This window comes from Myzus persicae, unplaced genomic scaffold (assembly GCF_001856785.1).
Source record: "Myzus persicae strain clone G006 unplaced genomic scaffold, MPER_G0061.0, whole genome shotgun sequence".
Lineage (NCBI taxonomy): Eukaryota > Metazoa > Arthropoda > Insecta > Hemiptera > Aphididae > Myzus > Myzus persicae.
In genome coordinates, this window is record NW_019104133.1 from 297,915 (window position 1) to 320,796 (window position 22,882).

The following is a 22,882-nucleotide window of genomic DNA, read 5'->3' on the forward strand; positions in this document are numbered from 1 at the left end:
CATATGGAATGCTCTCGAGCGCGAGCGCGCGCGCGCTCCGTGATTTTCAGGATTATTGCCGCCGCGTTGAAGGTAATTACGCGCTGCCGGACCGAGTTTATTATTATTTTTTTTTCCATTTAATTTCTCTCGAGAGCTCGCCCGCACACTAATGAAACACTCATACCATTCCACGCACAATCAAACAGACATTATATAATATATGAGGCTGTATACCGTATACCTAGGTAGGAGGAAGAATAATTCGACTTCGCCGGTCTACATAAGACTTGATACTCGTACGCGTCTACAGTAATATACAGCAGCGTTTCTTCGATAAAAAATAGTACAGTATTGTGTTTCCATACTATAATATTATAATATAATATAGGTATCCAAGCAATTTGTTTTACCTAACAGTCTACGGTAGAATTGACGACGAGGCGCGGAGCAAGAAAGAACAATTGCATTTGATCACGAGACGATAGGTACAATGTATTTTATATATAATAATTGAGTGGAATAATCGTTTACTTCTCTCACGTGTGTACATACTATTATTCACCTATTATCGGATATTTCACACGATGATTATAATATAATTATACCTTCGCTCTTCAATCTCAGTATATTATTTTATTTTAAATTGACATATCCCATTTGGGACTAAGGTCAAAAGTATTGTGTTTTGGTATAAACAGCAAATTAAATCTTAGTAAAAAAACTTAATTGTCGTTGTAACGACTTTAATATACTCGTATGTATAATAATATAACGCTTTTTCATTTAATTAAGAACAAAAAAACAAATGTTTAGGGTTGTTTTTCCTAAAATATTTTACCTCATGGAATGTGCTGTATTTTTTAGTTTCATTCTAATGTCCAAAAATATTATACTCGTTCACCTACACTGTACAATTATTTTAATTAGTCGCTTAACCTATATGATATAAGTACTAAAACCATTTTTTTAAATTCTTTATTTTTAAAACGTATTTGTTAATCTTAGTAATTTGTATACGAATGTCGAAGGTAAACACCTCAAATAAAATATCTTACTAGAAGTATAGTGTATACAGATAAAGTTATAAATGTTATTCATAAAAATTAAACATTGTTCGTCAACGCAGTAAAATGAAAACTATAATACCCATACAACATACGAGTATGCATAGTTTCAACGGTATGTGAATGAAATATTTATTAAAAATAACCTACTTATCATTATTTACTTTTAAAATTTATCATAAAGAACTCAGAACATTGTTTTTTATAGTGACAACTATCAAACAAACCGGACAAACAAGATGGACAGATAAAACGGTCCATTTATTAAAAGAAAAAAATATTAATAATAATAAAAATAAAAATAAAAAGGAGCATCGTAATCACATATCATTCCACGTATATAAGAAGTAAGGAATATACATTAATAAGATTTTTTAAAGTTAAGAACTGAAGAATTCAACCAATTTAATTTGGCAAATTTAGCACCACGAATGGGTACCTACCAGGTATATAGTGGGGCAAACGATTTCGTTCATCAATGAAACTTGTTGTGTACATTTAAGGTAAGTAGTTTTTAAGGTGATTTAATCCGAAAGCGATTAGAAATCGCGTAAGATCGTTCCCGCCAGTGTCACGCGTGTCACGTGGCAACAAATTTTGATTTTTCGTTGAAATAAAATAATACACACTGAATCACACAGATAAACATGTGTAGGCAAGTGCACTGCAGGTAAGTACAAATGTACCTACAATGATATAGTGTGCATAACTATTATTATTACGTACTACGCTACTGCATATAGTACATATTTATATCAATGTAAAGTCTAAATAATTATAACTTCAAGTTCAATCAATTGCAATCGAAAAGCGTTTTAACTTTTTAAGTTAGAGATCGTTTTTAGTTTTTACGGTTAACGCGATAATCAATGACGACAAAAAGAGCATTACATAATTTTATATTATTGTATGATCATTTAGCGATCTAGGTATGTTTCTCGACGCCCTTACCTCAAAATATCGAAACTATAGGTTTATATAGGCTATTTTATGGAACCTTCTAGCATCTAGCACAAGTTTTTGGGCTATGCTATAGTCTTAGATATAGGGATTCAAAATCTGAAAACTACAGGCATCAACCAATTTATTATATTTCAGTTGACTTCAGCAAGTAATAATGTAATATAAAATAGGTACTGATAAGTAAAGTTAACTATAATAATATAAAACATGTGTATAATGAATACCTATAGCCCTATAGGTTATAGGCATCTCCAGCATTGTCTCTACATATATATACTCAACATTCATCATATTGTAACTCAATGATTTGAAATAAACCCAAATATTTGATAAATATGAGATGGTTAAATCTGCTACTTTTTACAATCAATGGATTAGAATACTGCTATAACAAAACCCTCGCAAACTGCTGCCGAACGTGTGGAGCGACTGCAATCCGCAAACGACCACAGCTAGTTTTTACACGATAGATAAGTGCTCACATATACTTCAGTGTTGTCATTTTAATACATATGAACGAAATATACTATAATGTGGAGCCGTGTAGGGATTCCGAGCCCGGGTCTTATGCTTTTTACATATATTTGGGCCCTCGGGACTGAAAAAAAAAGTTATAGTCAAATTGGTTACAAAAGTTAATATATTATTGTATACAATTTAAAGTTGAATGTTTTCTATGGAAATTACCAAGACATTTTTAATAAATATAAAGTATACATAATACGTAATTAATAAGTAAAAAAACTGTCATATTTAAGCATATAATTATGATAGTTGGACAAATGTGGTAGAATAAAATAAAGGGTTATAATACTTTCAGAAAACTCTAGAGTTTTTAATTATTTCATGCGCTGCAAATTATATTATGTTGGCTCTTGCCTTCTTGGAGATATTATATAATGGAATGTATATCGATATTCACTATACCCAGCTGTTATGACTCTTTTGGTAAAATTCAAAGACTACACTGTTTTTCGTGCCACTATCGAAAGATGGGAAATTCAAAATTCCTCTGAAATTCGATCATTTTGAATCAATTTGAGAACAGTAAAAATTGGTGGGGTATTTTAAAGACTCAGGTAAATAAAAATATATATTATAATTTATAATAAAGGCCGAGTATCATAATTTTAATATTTTTTTTTACGAGTTTCGCAAATCTCCAGGATGAATGCACAGTAGATTTGTGATGTGTATATAATATGTTAAACTATTATCACGTGACTGAAGTGTATATATTTGATACTTTAGTTTATATACCGATTGTATAGTTATTGCGTGTACAACAAGTATACTCCCACACAACCGTTTATTATAATTTATAATATATACTTAAATATACATATAAGTACACTTACATGGCTAATGGGTAAACATACATAAATTATTATGTACACGAGTATTTCCTCCCGTTTGAGACTGGATCTATTTTATTCAATTTTAAACATACTCAACGCCACAGCTGATAATGCGGGGCCGCGTCGGTATCGTTTTGTGTAGTATTATGATGATGATAATGACGACGATATATAGTGACTTTCTCACTCGCGCGGCGTTCATACACTTTTCTAACACATACGAATGTATACGATCGCACGTATATTATTTCGACAGATTTGAATTTTAATAGATCATTATTATATATTATGATATAGAGGGGCCCCGCCAGGTTAAGTACCTATCCGCCGACGCCGCCGTCGCGAAAGGGGAGTAGGGAGGCGTGACCGGAGTAGCCGATTGGAGGATGCCTTCACGGCCGTCGCCGCCGCCGCAGCCACCGCTCAATTATTATTATTATTATTATTATTATTATTATTATTACTACTATTTTTTTATTATTATTATTATTATAATTTTCAGGCAAAATATTGTTATGCGTGATGAAAAACGATAATATGAAACAAAAATCTAACAGTCGATGTACAAGGGACGGGCGCCCTACGCTTCTGTACCAGGTCTGTTGTCTCAGATATTTTGTGCTAGGATGATATTGTGAGTCGGGATATATTTTTAAATTATTGAATATAATAATATATTCACGGATAATTCACCGCTTTCGCAAATCATCCCCGAGTGGAGGGTTCCAGAAACACTATTATCTGTATTTTCTCTGAGTTTATATAGTGATAAACTATATCGATAGAATCAAAAAATGACCTTCATCTTAAACTTTTGCAGCACTCGTCTTTATAATATATAGCCTTTAAAGATATCGTTCAACACCCGCTTCTCTTTAACATATTATAATGGGTATCTAAACAATATTACGAACAAAGAGAAATAATTGCTTTACATAATTTACAAATAATTTATGTTTATTATTATTATTGACACATTATAATATCTAAGTATAGTGAAAAAGTAGTATACATTCGTAATAACACTCGAGCTCATAATCTTCATTACAAATATATATAATTACATATATATATATAGCCTCTCATCAACAAGCCGCACGTTGCACTATACGCACAATAGACCTACCTATCTACACCAATATACATACATATAATACGCGATGTGTGTAAAAAGAAATTACGCCGCGTCGTCTCGTGTTTGTGATAATTAATTTAACGGCCGCACGCGCTCGTTACCGCAGCAAAATAATATAATTTATACGGCGGCAGCGGCTGCGATGGTGATGATGATGATGATGATGATGATGATGATGATGATGGCGATGACGATGGTGATTATAATGATGAAAATGATGATGGAAGGAACGCGCTAGGAACAAAGTGGCCCGTGCGCGAGTTTTTTACTACTACCTACTATTACTACTATACAACTACTGCAATATGGTGTTGGTGGATAACTATATACTTATATATATATATATATATGTACCGTAGGTACTTACTCGTGTCGTAGATCTATATTATTATTATTATTATTATTATTTTATTTCGTCTTCGGATGCTGGAACGCCGTCGTGCGCATGCACCCGCGCACATACGATTAATATTATTCCTAAGAGCGCCCCGAGGAAACCGCATATACGATTTAATATAGTATTATATATTTATATATACGCTCGCTCTCGTATATCTATCCAGTTATAAAACGATGCAGGGGTGACTCGCGCATTTCGAATTAAATTACTATCGTATATTATATTATATTCGCATCACGACGAGATGTCAATATATACCTATTATTATTTTTTAGTTTTTTTTTTTTTATCTTAAATAAAAAAAAATTATACTGTAAATACGTGTACAGCTGCCTACCCTCCACCACCACATCAGTAACTTGTTCTTATGTATTTTTTAAATCTTATTTTTAAAAAAATGTATTAAGTATAAAATATTAATTGGTGAATATATGTATCTAGTGTGTCTACTATACCTATCTTTTATTTTACCACGAATAACTGAGTCAAAATGTTATACTAGGTATACCAAAATATTATCTTTAATATACTGACTGATAATAGAGTATATAATATATGAATGTTGGGCACAATAAAATGTTTTTGTCTTTTTGAGATAGCCAAAATTAAATAATTAAATCCTATTTTCATAAGTATTATTATAGAATTGTGAATAAATTAAATATAGATTATATAGGTACAAAACTCTTTTGTCCAGTTGTATGCGCTGCCATATTAAACAATTTAGCACGGTATTGTTTAAGATTTGCATCCAATAATTATTATATGCACTATACTATACCAATATACCATCTACAGTATAGAAATCTATGTTATTAACAATTGTCTAGCACACCGTCATTAATACATATATTTTCGATTAATATAACGAATAGGTAATAATATTATACATCTATAATAAAATAATGCAACTTTAATGTAAGTGAGATTTATTTTCCGGTGGCATAACTGTAGTCTATAGGTGCATGAATGTTTATTTTTTATAATTATTACGTAATTCAGATCAGTAGGTATACAATATACATAATACAATGTACTAAAAAAAATTACTAAATGAGGAAATAAAATAGCGTAATAAAAATGTGGAAAATTCATCCACAACGTGAATAAAGTTGTTATCATTGCATATTATGCACATTTTACGATTGCATTGTTAACATTTTTTCGTTTTTTGCCTCTTCAATAAACTTTTACATAAATGTTCAGTAACATAATATGTAGGTAACTCGTATACAAGTAAAACTAATTGATTAAGCGGATATCATAAATTACGCGATTCGCTTACTTTTATTATCTATTTTGTGTCAAAGGAACATTGATGGATAGTCATTGATATTAAATTATATTGCCTACTCAATGGAATCGTGTCTATGATAGGGACCAAAATGCTATTGGATTATTCGTTGTAAAAAGACAAGTAAATTTATTACCTCGTGTAAATACTCCGAAGGACTATATATATAGAATCTGTCGAATCTGATAAAGTATATAAATGCTTTGCCGATCAACTGGCTATACTTCACGCTAACTGCAAGAGTAGAAAATACTACGACGTCAATCGGTTTATATAATATATTTATATAGATACCATACATACAGGAAGACGGTTATCGAATAATAAATATTTTCACCTGTTTAATATTTGAAAAAAAAATCAAAATTGTTCATGTGTAAAAAACGTTAAGTAAACACTGTTTCCAATAATAGTCACAAGTCAAAACTTATTATTTTCGTGCGAAAATAGCCCAAAACATAAAACCATCGATGGTTATTTATTTATTTTCGTATTACGATGAGTGATTCAGACATTAAACTGTTGTTTCGGTGCGAATTGGTTTGTTTGAAATTTAAATGCTCACCACTATGAAACGTATAGGTATACTTAACACATATAATTTCTTTAGGTTTAAAACAACAAAATGTACCTACAAGGTTACAATTATAACAAAATAATATTTTACTCGAAATAGGTCAATCGACTTATTATTATTTAAGTAAAATAATATTTACATTTAAGATGTACATTACTTATTTACTTCATTTATATTCAATAAAAAAACCGGTTTGTTATATTTATTTACTGTTTTCACTTACATATAGTTACATAGATGTACTTAAACGCTTTTATCTACTCCTACTAATCTTTTAACCTTTAAAATAATATTTATTGATTAAGAAATAGTTATTTATCATTATAATAAATTTATCAAAGATAGGTTCTTAGGTAATAAATCTGAACACGATACATTGATACATTGTCAGTAAGTTTTATAAAAAATAAAAATGTTACTTAAAAAATGTCTTATTATTTAATTTGTATAATTGTATGTGTTTAAATTTTATATTGTACAGTGAATTTAATACACGTTATAAAATCATTAGCACAAAATCAAAATGTTTGGTATAATATGTTGTTTGAGACTTTTGAAAATTCATTATTAATAGCCCTTCAAAGTATACTTTTATGTATTTGTAATTTGTTTTTATTTTTTATTATTTTTAATAAGTTTTCCTGACTAAATCAACTAAATTTAGGTATATAAATATACAATTTTTAACTTTATACCAGGTTACCAGATCTTACAATGGTAGAGTATGTAATTTAGTGAATAATCAACATTTATAAATTTGTGAATATGCAAAAAAAAAGGGTAAAAAAAAATTGTAATTAATAATCATTAATGTTATGTTTATTGTTAACATTATTAAATACAGAATTTATCATTAAATTTCATAAGTAACTATCAGAAATTGCCCAGTTTAAAACGTTTTATTTATTTATAAGTAGTAAATCAAATATTTTAACTATACCCACTTTATTTAGTTAAATTAATATTTTAAATATCATGCTTTAAAAATAATTTAACATAGAATTAAAATATTCAAGAATTATATTAAAAGATTTTATGCCTATGTGCCTGCATGTATGTTTACGTATATATTATATACATTTAATGCGTTGACACATTTATTTTACATATGAATGGTACCTATTCAAGAGGTTTTGATGCTCATAGTGGTTACTGCAGGTTGGATATACAATGTATTGAACAATTGCTTAAGGAACATTGACATTTTAATTGATTATTGAGAACATTGTACTTTAGCGATGCAAGTATTTAAAAAAAAAAAAAACCAACCAAGAAAAAAAAAATAATTCACCGCTATTTTGAACTGTTTAAAAATGTATGTTTATGTATACGCTAATATAAACCAGTGTTGTATTCAATGTGGAGAGTAATTTTATCGAGTATTTTTCCATTTAAGGTGTCCCTGCCATATTTGGGCAATCCAAGGACACTTTGCAGTAGTTGGTGCAAACTTACTTACATCTACTAAAAACACCATGCCTACTGTGATAAGTACATGGCATCATTATGTATTTAAATATCGAATTATTTATTCAGAAGATGTATTGTGGTAGCTACATGATAAATACTTTTTTTCAAGATGAAGAAAGATTTTATCAAATAAACGGTAAAATAATGTATTAAATAGTAAAAATAATAACTTAAGTTTTACTAAACATAGGCAATCTAAAAAATTAAAAACATACATTTTTAATACATAATGTTGGTCAGATAATTTCGTCAAAATCATGTATGGAAACCCTTAACATATTATTTGTAACACAAATTTATTCTGATCGCAAAATACACAGCTAGATACGAATTTATAATTGTTTACAGGATAAGAAAAATAAATTAAACATATTACACAATTTAATTTGAATAGATGTATATTGTATATATATAAATTATACAATTTAATAGAATTGTTAGCAGTTAGAATATCATTTAAGTCATTTTAACAACCTACTTTTATTTTAAATTCTATTCTATGTAAATTATTCTTCCACATCCCACGGTTCATAATATTCAATTGTATATTAAATACAATTTGTATTCAATATTTATTTTTAAACAGGAAAGTGATAGGGTACGGATTTATAAACAATATTTTTTATTGACCAACTAAATTCAAATAATAAAGTTATATTTAAAATTGACTCTGGTTACACGATTATTAATTATTATTTTCTGTAATCCACAAAATGTTTAGTCGTTATGATTATTTTTAGTGAATAGGATATGTTGGAGGTATGTTGGAGGGCACTAAAATTGAAATAGTGAAATAGGTAACCGAAATAGTGAAAGGGTTTATCGAAATACGTACGTAAATATTTATTTTTTCTAGTCCTATAAATAGGAGGAAATATAGCTGGGAAATTCAGATTTGTCGTTTTAAATATGACTTTATACTCAACAGTTAACTAGTAGAAATAAATAACACTTATTCTATATACACAATACAATTATATAGTCATTGTATAGAGTACAGAGTCAAGTAATATATCAAGCAACAATTTTAATTAATAAGACATAAGTAATAATAATGTAATTTGAATTTACAAAGTTTTTTTTCATTTTAAGACAACTTAAAATATGTACAAAAATTATTACAATATGCAAATGCCAACCCATTGGCAACACATCTAATTTACAAAGTTATATTATGATATAATACAAAACATAAATTGATAAAAATGTATTTGAATATCCAGCGTATAGTGCTTATAGCAGGTATTTATGGAAAGGTATTCAGTTTAATCTTTTGAAAAAAATGACTATTCATTTTTTTTAAGGGCACTATAATATTATTACCCCTCAATCAATGGAAATATAAAACCAACAAAATTAAGTATAAGCTATTAATTACGATATAGTTGTGATTAAAAAAGATGAATGAGCAGTAAAAAAAAAAAGTAATATAATATATTTTAATCATAGAATATGAATAAGAAAATTAAATTTGAAGTAATAGAATAACATAATAGCTACGCCTGTATACAATGCATAACTATCAGCTATCACTTTCTACAATTTAATGTTGGTTTATGAATTAGGTATGCTATTTAATTTTAAAGTTAAATATTATATATTAAGATATTACGTAGTTTCTATATTATTTTTGAAAATACTTTAAAAAAATGTGTTAAGTTGTATCATTATCTAAAATATTTCAACAATATTACATCTTTTATTTATTTAATTGTATATATTTTTTAGAGAATAACCTCAGTAGTTGCAGATGCTGTTATTCTAAAATTAGTTGGCTTAATATTTCAAAGATTATAATGCAATGAGAATTATTTCTTCAATATTTTCGGGTAAATGAAATTGAATTATGTAATAAATTAGTGTTCAATGTTTTACATAATTATTATTTTCACGCTAGTGAAAATGATATACTAAAAAACAACTTCTTTGTAAATAAATATAATAATACAAATTGTATAACATCGATGTGTATTGATTAAAACTAAAAAAATTCATTAATCTGAAAATATGGAATAACATTACATTTCTATACGCGTTACGAATTATTCATAAAATATTAACATTTTTCCTAATGTTTATCGAACATTTTTGAAATTTCAACTCACTAGTGTATAAAAACGTACGAAGTCTATTGTTGTTGATTTCCATATTTCTCAATATATTTTAGATTGTGAAGTCTAAAAAAAAATTCTAAAAAACAATAAACATGACCTCGTGATGTGAACTTATGATATCGTAAGAAGTAATTTAGAAATAATATGATAGACATTAATAATGTCATTATATTGGCAACCTACGCATTATATACGCAGTAGTGGATTTAAGATTGAAATGATAGTTGGAACTTCATCGTACAAAACTTATCCAGGAGTTGTGATAAAATACCAACTTTTTACAAAACAGAAAAAAATATAAGCAAAGGCTTGCACTTCGTGGTCAGCATTTGCCAACCAAGCGATCGTTAAATCCACTAACTGGTTAGGTTGACAGGTTGGCTTATATGATTTATATGCACGATTTACAACACTCAAAAAATCACAATTATTATTTGTTACAATTTAAGACTTAATAGTAAATGATAACCGGAAGCAATGTTTAACTTTTATTTTACTATATTTTGTTTGTATTTTGAATTTTATTCTTTTTCTCACAATACGACTATATACTATTATACTAATACCTATACCTAATATGTTATATTGTACTGTATTGGATTGAAAAATCAACATTTACCATAAACAGTGATTTTGCCGTAAAGGTAAAAATGAAAACAATAATGTTTTTCACACGTCTATGAAGTCAACCTCATATTTGCGCTTTTGGAGTTTAATTTTGACGTTAATTAAACATTTAAACGTAAATACGATTCTCGGTTCGTGGGAATATTGTATAATATTGTATGTGCTCTATTACAACTCGATAAACATGTTTGTACGCGGGCTGGCGCTGTGTGGCAAAAACCGAACACCTTAAACGGTATTCGTGTGAATTATTTGGGTACGTGATATAAACACAGGCCGTTATTGATGACTACTCATAATTATTATATAAACGCTCGAAACAATGAGATTAAACGCATAATTTTTATTGCAGTCGGTCAGCTATATTGTTTTCATTTTCTAGTCCATTTACAACACGCTGACTTCTCGGTACGCCACGCGATACACAACCTAAAAGAATAAAAACACGTAGAACATATTTTTATCAGAGGCTCGTGATTCACGAACCATGAGAACGTTCGCTATTTTTAATTTTTCTTCATAATGGCGAGTGTGGAGTATGGACATAGATTTTTAAAACAAAGTATTTTATAATATTTGCACGTTGAATAATAATAATATTCTATACCTACGCATATTTCGCTTTTTCGCGGAGTGATATACCGGCCGGCTCTTGAGTGACTATAATATGTAGCGCGTCATTCGCTGGTATTTCGGTTATAAGATGTATTACGTCAAGGTTTACTTTGATTAATATATACGTATACAAAACAGAGATATTTTCCAACACAATTCGTGTATATGATTTTTTGCTATATTACCACAACGCGTTATTTATTGATTGAGTGCTCGTTTAACGGTTAACTCTATTTATAAATGAGTAATCGAATTTGTTTGTACCGCTAAAACGTTATAAAACATCATAACATTATAATGCCAAACGTTGCATTATATTACTTGTAGAATACGTTTATCATCATGTTTATTTAACTATAAATTGTGTGAACGGCTAACTATTTTTGCACACCACGCCGTAAATCGTTTAATCTTTTAGAAAATCTCGAATCTGCGGTGACTTTGAAAACCATGTATATATACGGTGCTATTCGTTTCCTAGAGTTGGAATATCCAATTATCAAGACGGTACAAGACAATTTAATAAAAAAAAATAGTGTAACTAAATTTCAATAATTTACTCCTAAATTGCATCAGTACTGTCATACATTGAGCATGCCAATCAACACGTAGACATCCCCATCACTATCTCTATCTGTCCCGTCAACTGTGTTTTCTATTACATGCATACAATTATAGTGAACTCACACTTCCTACACATTGAGGAGAAAACTATTTTCTATAGACATCTGATTTATGCTCCACCCTTAAACATAATCATATTAACATTTATTTCATCAATTACTGATATGGGTGTAAAGATTTTTCGATACTCTTAGTAATTTTATCAACTTATTGTAATAATTTATTCCGAAAAAAAAAATACAATGAAAACATAGCTGTTAACTTTTTAGTTATTGCTTGAATATTTCAAAAAGCCAAAATTTTCCCGATGAAATTAAAAAATAATATTTTTTATAAATGTAAAATACGTAATAATATAGTGTTGTAATAGTGTTATCATTAAATCGCTTTATTCTAATTTTAACCGTACATTCGGTTAAGCTGATTTCACCTAAATATCTTGCAGAACTTGGAGCTCATCACTCGTTCCACCCCTTCCCTAAACATACATGTATATACAACCAGCTAGAAGACGACGGTATAATATTTGTTTTTTTTGTCGCACACGATGCACGCGCGCGCACATAAGTACACATTATTTAAATATAACAGTACCTATATATTATTAAGCAGTATATATTATTGTACATAAGTATACGACCCGGAACGGTTGTTTTATGGTCGATTCGACGTCGGACGCGTCTAAGACACCGCTGCAGCGCGCGTATATATGTACGCGTTTACACACATAAAGCATACATCAGATAGGTTAGGTTTAGATATATTATATGCGTTCAATAAAAAAGTATAGACTTGTGCTGGAATCCGCAAAACGTGATCGGCAGCGGCAGCGGCACCGTCAGAACCAGTATATCTCGCGCGCCGGCCGGTGTATTTATACGCGTATATTATTATATTATCCCATGTGTCCAGGTGGTAGGTACATGTATAAAATACGTCCCAAGGGCGCCGGACGACGATTGCGTGGATAGTGCGGTTAGTGAGCTTATTGTGTGTGTGTGTGTGTGTGTGTGTGTGTGTGTGTGTGTGTGTGTGTATGTGTGTGGTGTTGGGGAGGGGTCCGCGAAAAGTACTCGGTCGGGATTTTTATCTCCCGGGTGCCTTTGACTGTATAGTGAAAGCGATATATATATGTATATGAACATAAAGTATAGACGCGTAATGCTTTCGAAGATATTTGCATAGATACATTCGTACGGTGATGTACTTCGCATCCTAACCTATAGAGCATATATCGGTACCTATCTATATTATTATATTATAATATATACTGATTATATACACACGCGCGAACCACTGACGATGCAATCGACTATCGTGACAGCTGCAGCCGCGATCTGCTGCAGGAGAAGTTCGTGCGGAGTCCTAATAAGAAATTATTGATTCGTCTCGAATATAATATTACCTACACGTGAGCTGCGCTTCGTTATTCTGCAGCGGGTATATAATTTGCACACTGTAGGGCCACGCGTATTTTTGGTTGAATGGTGTCCCTGGAAAATTTTTGTAATGGCGTTCCCAACCCAACCGAAAAAAATTGTGACTAGTTTTTCACTTTAGTTTTCAGTCAGAACTTTGAGTTAGCCAATGGATCAAATTTGATGACAATTTTTAGTTTTCTTTTTTATCTCAGCCCTTTTCAAACCACGAACCCGATTGAAAATTGAAAAACTAAATAAACACGGTACATTTATTATAGGAGTGTAAATGTCCAATAGTATAAACCTACTAGACTTTACAGGCCCTCTCGACGAGCTTCTGGCTTAATATTATTACGACTGAAACGTCAAAAAATTCGTCACAAAGTCACAAAGAGCTTCACACAATAAATACACTTCTGTTTTAGAAGAAATATACCAGTATTATTAGCTATAGAAGGGCAATAATTGTAATTATTCAGTCGTAATATACTCTCGTATATAGATTGATTTTGGTATCCTGTCATTGTCATAGAATATTGCGCCCCACGCCCACTCGCGCCCTCTAGTAGCCCTGTCCCGAACACGGCCCTGACCGTATAATAGTATAATTTTATTATTAGATACAAATCCGTGTACCTTGAATATCGTGCGCGTCGAGGCTCGTGGGCGTTTAATAATCGATTTCGTGTTGACGAAAAAATAAGTCCACAAACGGTATTATTACGCGAAGTTTCCGTCGTGTTTCGTGTAAACGTGGGATTTTCGTGACGTATATTATAGTACGTAAAATATTATACCTATACAGTCGCAAAGGACCTTGGCGCGTCAGCGAAACGAAGAAGAGGAGGCGGCTGCTGCTAATCTCCATTGTATGTATACATCGTATTTCTTTCATATTTAACGCGTACGCGAAATCGTTACGACGTTACACTGCAGTGCATAGCTGCACGTAAAAAAAATAATGTACATACCGGCAGAAAATGACGGACGAATTATGTAATACGGACGATTTGTTATTCTAGATACCTAGAAAAACTTGTTACATAAACCTACACCTATGTACGACCTGTAGATTCACGATGCATCGAAATATACGTCGTATGCGATCTAGACGGTTGTACCCTCATAACAGTCATAACTTATGTGAATTGAACGTCAAGTTCAGAGCCGACTGCAGTACATGAGCAGACTTAAAATATTTCAACGTGAGTTACTGCCCGCTGGATTTATATTAAACAGCATCGCGACAAGTCGTACGCAATTATTTGATGGTGGATCACAATAATATGTCAATATTACACCACTGCAAGCGTGACCGCGATTGCACTCGTCGTCGTGTAAGAAAAAGCGTGTCACTATATATACAATATATATTTAGGTAAGGTACCTATTTTATGTTTACATAATAAACTCGCAGCAGAATAGTGAAATTTCATCCAAAAGATATCGCTCCAAACTCCCCGTACATAGTAAATATTATTATATTCAGTAATTGGTATACCATACGAATCAATTTAATATTTGTCCTTACATACTCTCACGCGTATAAGATGTATGAGTACTATTCCCCGCCCCCTCCACATAACCTTTTCGTATTCGTATAGGACGTAAAAATCAGTGGCTTATTGCATCCCTCACCCGACAAAAAATGCACGATATACCCCGCCGGGAATATCCGAAATCAAACTCTGAACGGATAAAAAAAAAGGTAGCAAAAAAAAAATAGTGTTCGTGATGGTTAATGTCAAACGCACATTTTTTCCTCGTTGTTCACTGGTGGAATCAAGTCCGGGGAAGGAATTTTCGGGATAAAGTCACGTCGAGAACGAAGTGTGCTAAAAACAATGGAAGTTCGCGGACATAATCGGCCGATAACGATCCGCGGGTGCAGGCGGACACCGGTGATAATCGGTACGGTCACCGGGTTCCCGGAACAACAACTTCTCGATTTTTTGCAACTAATAACTATATTATTATAATGAAGTGATAACACACACGTTGGTATACCGCCGCGACCGACACCGTGCAGTAATATTATTACGTATATTTTAAATACGTGTCATCTCTTGACCTTGGATACGTTACGTTGGACAAAAGCTAGAAATATACTGTAAACATAGGTATTTGTTTTACCAATAAAAATAATAGGTAGCTATACAATATTATTGTACACAGGTATGTATATTATAAATTATATTATGTATGAGTGTGTGTGTGTGTGTGTGTGTGTGTGTGTGTGTGTGTGTCTTATCCAACGAAATTGTTAACGACCAATTGTATTGTTCTCGAAACTCCGACTCGACAAATATTGACCTCTTGAGAACTTGACGATAAAATAAAATACAGTAAATAGTATATAGTGATAGTAGCTGGTGATATCTTTCGAAAGCCGAATCGAAGGAACGGCTGTAATATGGTTTAAATGGTTTGGAATATTATGATTTGTGAATAGTACACACAGGCTATACTCTACAATCTACATAGATACCTATACACATAAATGCGCGACGTTTCGCTGCTATTGGAAGGTTCGACAGTCCGAGGTATACCACAATTAAATTTGTAATTCAAAATTCAAGGAGAGGATCGTCGTAAATCACAATTGCGGAGGAACGCACGTGATAGACGTACGACACGAAAAATAAGGAAACTAACATTTAAACGATAATTATAAACGAATCCAACGTCTGTCGTTGTGTTATTTACAGAAAGAGTCATCCGAATCCATTTTACGACATGTCGACATTGTAATATTTGTCCACTTATATTATGAATTTATAAATCATAATAAATACATGTAGATCGATCATTAATTTAGAAATACGTTATTCAATTAGGTTTTGATTTCATTTTATTGACACAGTTTTTGATCAGTTCGAAAGTGAATCAATGTTTATTTATACAAATATGTAGGTATCTATGTTTTCATTAAATTATTATTCGTTACCAGCAACCAGATGCATAACTTACATTTCGTAGTAGATACATTATTAATTAATATACTTTATCATGAATTCCTGAATTCATGACCCAGTGAACATTTTTCTAGGTACCTATCTATTTTATTTCAATGCACTCACAACAACTCAGCAAACATAACAATTTAAAAGTACATAATATTATTAGATTATATTTCATAACCATATTTTTTATTAAAAATGGTCACAATAAAATTTGAAAGTAATATTCTGTCGTTTCAGCAAATTGTTAAGATGATAAACAATGAAAATAAAACTAATTTATTGTTGGTTTTTTTTTTTTACCTATTACTTTTATTTACTTATACACGTATACCTAGTTTATATAATAAAAATAATACGCTTTATAATATGTGGTATTTAATAAATAGATGGTACTTTTGAATGATATTATTTTTATTCCTATTTTTTGTGCTAATTTTGAAATGCAAACAATTGTTTTTTACATTATGCTGTCGGAACATTAATTGTCATCCACAGGTCTAATTTCGAACACATAATATATAATATAAGAACGATTGAAATTGAAAACACGACGGAGCGGAATCTAAATGAGCACTTCCTCCTGCGTTTGTTATGATAGTAATAATATTATTAATAACGTCGTTCTACTCTAGTAAACAAATTTAATACAGTGCGTGGACGGCGGTCGGTTGGTCATACACGGTGGCGGGGAAGTGTGGCGCGTGCAACAAGTTTTCCCACGCGAAATTCGATTTTTATGAATGGAAGGCGCGTTTGTTGTCGCGAATAAGTTAATTGATAAACGAAACGAATTGTCTTTGTTGTTATACAATATCCTACACTAAAATTATCTCCTACAACATGGACTTGGGTATTTTTTCCATCTAAATTACATAATAAAGATTAACGAGTGTTTATTAATTTTCACATTGAGTGCATGCTTTAAATTATTACAAGACTTAAAGGCTTCACAGAGCAAGCCCATTACAACCATATTTCTACGAATACTCTTTTCTGCACCGAGTTTCATCAAATCGAGTAAACAAAAAAAAAAAAAAAAATTAGTTTCAAAATTACTTCCTTCATACATTTACCATTTGAATATTTGATCACAATATTTGTACATAATAATAAGACAATATAACTATAATAACGAGCTCGTACACTTTTTTTGTGCACTCTATCCGTTGCCTCCAATGAAAGTTATCATCGTGTGCAGATTGCACGGCAAGCGCGGATACCTATTGTATCGTTATACACGATTAGTACCTAAAATCACTATGATAAATTAATCTAATGACGTGCGTGTAACGGGGAAAAAATGACGGGCGGCCATTGCGGAAAAACGGTCGCGGCACGTAATCGCGGGTGTCTGTCGAGCGGGAGGTGAGGTCGAGACGAAAAGACACCTCTCGACGCCGCCGCCGCCTCCGTCGTCGTATCGTGTACGCGGAGAAAGCCCCCCTCGCGCGCGGTGTCCGCGCAATATGACCGACAAACCGGCGCCTGGTGGACGATGGCGGCGGCCGCGGACGACGGACGCCTGACGGACGGACGCCGGTGCGCCGAACATGTGCGGTGTCCAAAAAAACGGCACGCGAATCCGGCGTCCGGGCGGCGTTACCGGCGAAAAACCGTCGCAGGTGTGTGGGCAGAGCGCGCGCCGCGACGGTCGGGCGGGCGGGCGGGCGGACGGGCGGACGACCGACTTGCGAGAAACGCGACGTGGGGACGAGCGGTGTCACGGGGTGGCTGGGGAGCGGCGAGGGGAAGTGAAAAAAAATCACACGACGGAATACGCGGCCGCCGCCGACCGGACGGGTGCGCGCAGATGTTGCCAATGAGTCACGTCGGCGGCGGCGTTCGTGCGCGAGTCGTGTCTCCCCCGCCGCCGCGGCCGCCCGCCCGTCTTTCCGTTCCGCTCGTCCGTGATGATAATAATATTCTCCGGCTGGCCGACGAAATATTATAATATACTATTATTGTTATTATTATTATTATTATTATTATTATTATTATTATTATTACTCGGCCGGGGTCGCAACACTTCCGGTCGGAGAATTTTTTTCCCGAGTCTTATTTGCTATACGTACAACGTCGCGACGCTCGTACGCAGATGCGAGGCGTGTGTGGTGTGCCGCGATATGCTGCAGACAATCCATGTATATATTATTATTATAAATTTATAACATAAATATATCACATAATATTATATAAACGTGATGGTACATTATGACGCGACCATTGAATTTTTCGCGTTCATCGTAAATCACGTTATTAAATCCCGATACAGTTCGCATAATGTCACGTCATATAGGTATATATATATACATATTGTATATAATGGATAGACGTGGAATTATTTCCATACCTGGACTATATAATAATAATAATATATAATATTGTTTTCATTGCGTTTGGTATGGCTATTATATTATATGCATTATGCACCCGTGCAAGTCTCTGTATACGACTCCTAACCTCGTACAGTATACCATAATATATTATATGCAATATGCTAATTTAACACCCGGGGCGGAAAAGTTTTCAAACTTAAATGCAACAAATTTAACGCATGATATTTTGTATGCGCAATTACATTATATAGGTATACGTGGGGTAAAAACCGTTTTCGTTTATATCGAATGCCGTTGGACAAGTCGATCGAACATAACATACGTATAACGCTTTTTTGAAAAAAAAAACAAATTTAAATGTATACGACGACCGAGCAAACGACGATATTGAAGCAATACGGAATTTTAATTATAATGATGTTTTTATACAGCATGCCTGATATGCGGAACCACTTACGATATTAAGTTAAATTAATATAATTTTATGTGCATTTCGAATTGGTTCTGGCGAATGTTGATTAATTTCACAACTTCGCGAGCATACGGTATTTTATTCAAAGCGACACGGATCATCGACCACGTCAAATCAAAAAACTAGTTTCTAATTTCTAAACAAACATTTTAGTTTTCAAGTATCAATCAATAAGCTGCAGGTCGTACTTCTAAAATATATTTCACGTTACCGTGCGCATGTAATCCTAGAATGTTATATAGTGCAATTTACCTGATTTACTTTTTTAAGACTATATTAGCTAAAACGAACGCCATATGATGAGTATAATATGGTTACTCTGTACGCTTTGATTTAATATTATGTTGTATGTATAATTTATACACAGGAGTCCAGAATAGTTCAATGATCAATTTCATGTTCAGGTTCAATATTTTTTATTGTATTATCATTAACTCTTAAGTATATTATGACAGATTTATCGGAATATTATACGTGTACATTGATTATATATGTTGTTTTATATAACAAACATTCTAAACACATATTGCATTGTTCCTAGTTCGATTTAAGTAATTATCATTTTTTACCAATAACTAATGTTTGTCATATAAAATGAAAAATGTAAAACCATTAAAATAAATTGCTATTTTTCAAAAGACCATTAAAAACAACGATTTACTTCTGTGAAATGTCAATATAATATTATCGGTAAAATCAAACAGCGCAAATTATGACCAATATGAAACCATTAAACCAACATCTATTACATAGGTATAATACTGCAGGGATCGAATAAATACATGACATACCCTGTCAACCGGTTATCCCGTCGATCCTGATAAATATATAAAAATCAGAAATAAGTGTACTAAAAGTCAACTACCTATGCTCTACAGGCCACAGCATAGCGTGTGAACATCACCGCATCGTATATAATATTCACTCGGGACAATTTGTATTCCCTTCGGATACTATAATATATTATTATTATGATCTGCGGATCGCTGTCCAGCCACACTTGACTAAATAAAAACTCAAGATTGTTGCTATCGTACATTTCATCGCAACTCTAAATCTGAATAACTGATTTCCCCTTTATATTATCACACATTCATATATCGTATATGAGTCGTAAAAATAATAATAATAATATGCAATAATGTTGTTAGCAGTAGGTCGGCAATCCTTTTTTATTCATATAAACATAATGCAATCTGTTAAACATAATATAAACAATACGTATAACATTGGTAAGTTATAAGATTTTAAGTTATTATATAGGACATAGGTTAAGTTACTGTTTGATCATAACGATCGCGAACCGTAATAATAAATACAATTAGAAACCACTGAATTATGACATGTGCGTATAATATTATATATTTAACAGGTACAACTTGTGATAATAAGGAAAATAGTAGTAATATACATATTGCTATCATATTGTAATTAAACTAAAATGAGTCTTTCAGGTTTAATACTTGCAATATTTATTACACATTTTTAAAAATTAATTTATTTCAGAAACGCCAATAACCTTAGACGTTGAGGCGTACAAGTAAATAAAATTTAAAAAAACAGGATGTATTTTTTCTTATAACATTAATTACTAATTAATATAATATATTGTAGTAGAGTACCTTAAAATCTAATATTTTTTATAAAATAAATACTTATAACTTATAAAATATGTTTTACAATAATGTCCATTCAATGATACATTTCCAAGAAGCCGAATTAACTGCCATTGATCTCTATGTATGCAAAAAGCTTAGAAAACTGAGCAGGCAGTTTGCAGAAAAAATTTAAAAATCGAAAAGGACTACCCCTTTGCATAAAGACCCTATGTAGGATTTTCGGGAAAATACTAAATTTAATATAGGCACATTTATATATCCCTGCACTGCGCGTGTAAAGAGTTCGGAAATACTTTAATGCTTATTGTACACCGAATAATGTATACCTATCTACACCATTTTGAGTACATGCTTCTGCATCGGCAACCGTTATAATAATAATTATATATAATATATTAAGAGTATAATATAGTACCTATATATTGGTCATGATTATCAATGGGAATAAAAACCATTATTCAAATCTCAAAAACCGTACTCGACTACCGCATATGTCGTCGTCGCGTCGCGTATGCATATAACATATACTATAGGACCTACGCTATTGTTTTGCAGTGTACCTACGTACACTCGAGGGGGGTAAATATCATCGACGGTGGCGGTAAAATCCAGCAGACTCTTTATTCTTGCACGCGGATAAGTTATTCGATTATTATCTCTGAAACGACCGCTGCAGCACCGCGCGTGTACCTATGTGCAGAGGGATTATTATATATGTGTATATGCACCTATATATAATATAATACATAATATCTGTAAGAGTGTAATTCCGAACCGAATGACCCAACGACTCACCGCCGTCACGTTTTGTTTGGAGGCGATGTTTCCAATATTCAAACGAATAGAGGTACAATATACATAGTATAATATAATATATATGATGTAGGCAAACGCGTATTAGTATATTATTATATAGATATGTTAAATAGGCGGTATACGCGTCGATATGTATGGGTAATATGTATTATATATATATATATATATATATGTGCACCGGGGCCTATATCGGCTATATCGGAACTGTGTAAGCGATTTTTGTTTTACGATACACATATATATATAATTCGACGAAAAAAATTCCACTGATATTATTATCATTATCTCACGTTCGTCTCAATACAATATAATCTAATATATTATCATTCTATATTGAGAATTAGATAGAGCTCTCTGTAACGATTACGCCGACTACCGTTTACGGCTGCGCAGGGATACGGATAATCGTACCTATTATTTCAGCAGTATATGTTATAGGACTTATAGGTATAGTTTGATGTTATGCACATTATTTCTGAGAGGTTGTTTTCGTTGGATTTCATACAAGCAAAGCCGCCGCCTCTGAAGTCCGATTTCACACCTCGGGACGTATACAATATTATTATTGAAATGATAACTATGCAACGGTCGAGCAGACGGTCTGTGCATTTATAATGCTTACCCACATCTATAATACGCAACGCACAACTGCAACACCAGAACGGTATATTATTATTATTATTATTATTATTATTATTATTATTATTGTGGTCCGCGCATGTAAAACGTGAGGCAGTTTATTTGAAACCATTCGAAATAAATCGCTACATTATAGCTGCTCTATCGTCGCCTCACGTGGTGTGAACCGGATGACAAGACGACGGACAATATATAGGACGTAAGTACAATCATGCCCATAACGTGTGTACGATAATGGGTACGTAAAGTTGGCACCCCGAACTGATATTTGCTCTGCTCCCATACGAAATGAGTTGTACACTTTTTTTTTCGACGTTGCAAAATTATGGAAGCAAAAAAAAAGTGAAACAAAATTGGAACCATAATCGGACAATTCGGAGTGCCAAAATACAC

The 22,882-nt window shown here is 32.2% G+C and overlaps 1 protein-coding gene across 1 annotated transcript in view; it reads right to left on the bottom strand.

The window, feature by feature from the left end:
* Positions 1-22,882, bottom strand: part of LOC111039082 (serum response factor homolog) — a 75,380-nt gene that overhangs the window by 18,121 nt on the left and 34,377 nt on the right. The gene's annotated exons all lie outside the window — the stretch shown is intronic.